Source organism: Eumetopias jubatus, unplaced genomic scaffold (genome assembly GCF_037043125.1).
Source record: "Eumetopias jubatus isolate StellerSeaLion01/CBP00866 unplaced genomic scaffold, mEumJub1_p1.0 scaffold_13, whole genome shotgun sequence".
Taxonomy (NCBI): domain Eukaryota; kingdom Metazoa; phylum Chordata; class Mammalia; order Carnivora; family Otariidae; genus Eumetopias; species Eumetopias jubatus.
Window position 1 is genome coordinate 96,606,434 of NW_028274819.1, and position 3,052 is coordinate 96,609,485.

A 3,052-nucleotide genomic window follows, 5' to 3' on the forward strand; every position below is an offset into this window, starting at 1 on the left:
TATATTGCCATAAAAATCTAAGAACACTTAACTGAGAGACTGAATTCTCAAGGGTTCAGGTAGGGAGAAAGGATCAATGTTTCAATTTGTTCAAGGGTATGTTTTATCAAATTGCTGTAAGTTAGCTTAAGTCTGGAGAAAAAGATTGCTGGGAAGATGGCAGTGCAGGAGGACCCTAAACTCGCCTCGTTCCATGGATACAACTACTTAACACTCACATTAGTGTAAATAACACAGAAATGACCTGAAGACTGGGAGAACAGACTCCACAGTTAAATACAGAGAAGCCACATTAAAGAAGGTATGAAAGGTGGAGTCATGGTGGGTTGCTAAAGGGACCATGGGCCATCTATGGGAGGGAGGGACCCACAGGCGCAGACAAGGAGAGAAACAGACTACCACACTGGGGGAAGCCCACATGGGGAAGACAAATCACCATAACATTTGGCTTTGAAAACCAGAGGGATCAAATTCTGTGAGTTCTTACAACCAGCATGACTGAAGACCTGGAATTTAAAAAATGAGCAGGCTCAGTTCTGGGAGAGTCCAGAGGGTGATAGGAAGCTGAGTTCCTACCCTTAAAGAGACAGTACAATGAACAGCCCTGGGAGATACAGCATAGAAGCAGCAGTTTTGAAAATGCCTGGGACATTTGGGAGGGAGTGTATTCATTTTGGAGCAGGTCCCAGAGGAGCAGGGATGGCTAAGAAAATTCTCCAGGAACAAAGTTGCCAGCAGGTGCCATCTCCCTTCCCCATGCCACGGCCAGCATAAACATGCTGTCGCCTGTGGGAACCACAGCAGTGTCAACATTTACTACCTAACTTGCTTACACCAAGCCCCATCCCCTGCCTTTGGCAGATCTGTCCTTTCCAGTCACACCTATCTTAGTCCCAGTGCTGCGGGTCCCCTCCCCGAGGACACTGGTGCAGTCCCTGCCAACACCCCACGCGTTTTGTGGGGCCTCGGTCCTGACAGTGGGCCCTGCAGAAACTGGAGGTGCACCCTGTTAAAATTGCATGCCACACCCGTGCACGCTTTGCGGATCTGCCCAGGCTGGTCCTCGTCCCTACTGTGGCAGGTCTCATTGCGCAGGCAGGACCAGCACACCACACCCCAGCTGGGGACCAAACACGGCCCAAAACAGTCAGAGAGCACTCATGCAGATGAGGGGACTGATGGGGAAGCCAGGACACAACAGCAGGGCACAAATAACATAAATAGCAGACAGCCCCCGAAGTGCCAGGTTCTGAGGACCAGGGAACATTGCACTGCAGGGCACTGTGGGACCTCTTCTTCATACAGCCATTATTTTCAGGAGCAGGAAACGTAGCTGACTTCCCTAGCACACAGAGAGTTAGACGAGACGAGACAGAGGAATAGGTCCTAAACGAAAGAACAAGATAAAGCCACGAAATGAAATAGATATAAGAAGTATGCCTGATAGAGAATTTAAAGTAATGATTATAAAGATATGTACTGGACTTGAGAAAAGAGTACAGGACATCAGTGAGACCCTTAAAAGAGATTAAAAAAAAAAAAAAAACCAACCAGAGGTGAACACAATAAATGAAATTAAAACCCCACTAGATGGAAGGGTGCCTGGGTGGCTCAGTCGGTTAAACGTCCAACTCAATCTCAGCTCAAGTCTTAAGTCTTCGGTCGGGAGTTCAAGCCCTCTGTTGAGGTCCATGCTGGGCATGGAGCCTACTTAACAAAACAAACAACAAAAAAAATCTCCCCCCACTAGAAGGTAAATAGCAGGCTAGAGGAAGCAGAGGAACCAATTAGTGCCCTGGAAGACAGAGTACTGAAAAGTAATAAAGCTGAGCAGGTGAGAGAAAAAAAAGATTTATGAATATGAGAAAGCTTTAGGGAACTCAGCAACTGCATCAAGCACTATAACATTTGCATTGTAGGGATCCCAGAAGGAGAAGAGAGAAAAGGGGGAAGGGGGCAGGAAATTTGAAGTAATAGCTGAAAACTTCCTTAATCTGGGGAAGGAAACAGATATCCAGATCCAAGAGGCACAGAGTTTGCCCAACAAAATCAACCCAGGGAGGTCTACACCAAGACATGTAATTAAAATAGCAAAGAATATTGATAAAGAGAATTTTAAAAGCAGCAAGAAAAAAGACGACCCTTACATACAAGGGGAACCCCATCCCCCCAACCCCTTGCCCGAGGCTGTGAGATTTTTCAGCATAAACTTTGCAGGCTAGAAAGGAATGGGATGATCTATTCAAATTGTTGGAAAAAAAAAAAAAAACTGCAGCCAAGAATACCCTATCCAGTAATGCTATCATTCAGAATGGAAAGAGAGTCACTCAGACAAACAAAAGGTACAGAAGATCATGACCACTAAACCAGCCCTACAAGAAATATTAAAGGGGCCTCTTGGGGTGGAAAGGAAAGACCACAAGTAAGAGCAAGAAAAGTAGGAAACACAAAAGCAGTAAAAATAAGTATATCTGTACAAATCCGCCAAAGGACTCACAAAATAAAAGTACAGTATAGAACCACATACCCAAAATGTGGGGTTTGGAGGTGGGAAGAAAAGAACGGGTTCAAACTTAAGCAACCATCAACTTAATATAGACTGCTATATGCAGAAGATGTTATATACAAATCTAATGGTGACCACAAATCAAAAACCCAGTAATAGAGGTGCCAAGAATAAAGAAAAAGGATTCCAAGTATATCACTAAAAACAGCCAGCAAATCATGAAAGAGGAGAGCAAGAAAAAGGGTCAGAGAAAAACTATAAAACCCACCACAAAACAAACAAAATGCTGATAATATATATCAATAATTACCTTGAATGTAAATGGACTAAATGCTTCCATCAAAAGACATCCGGTGATGGAATGGATTAAGAAACAAGTCCCATTTATATTCTGACTCCAAGAGACTCATTTCAGACCAAAGACACCCCAAGATTGAAAGTGAGGAGACAGAGAAACATCTTATCATGCAAATGGATGTCAAGAGAAAGCTGGGCTAGCAATACTTATTATCGAACAAAATACACTTTAAAACAAAGACTGTAATG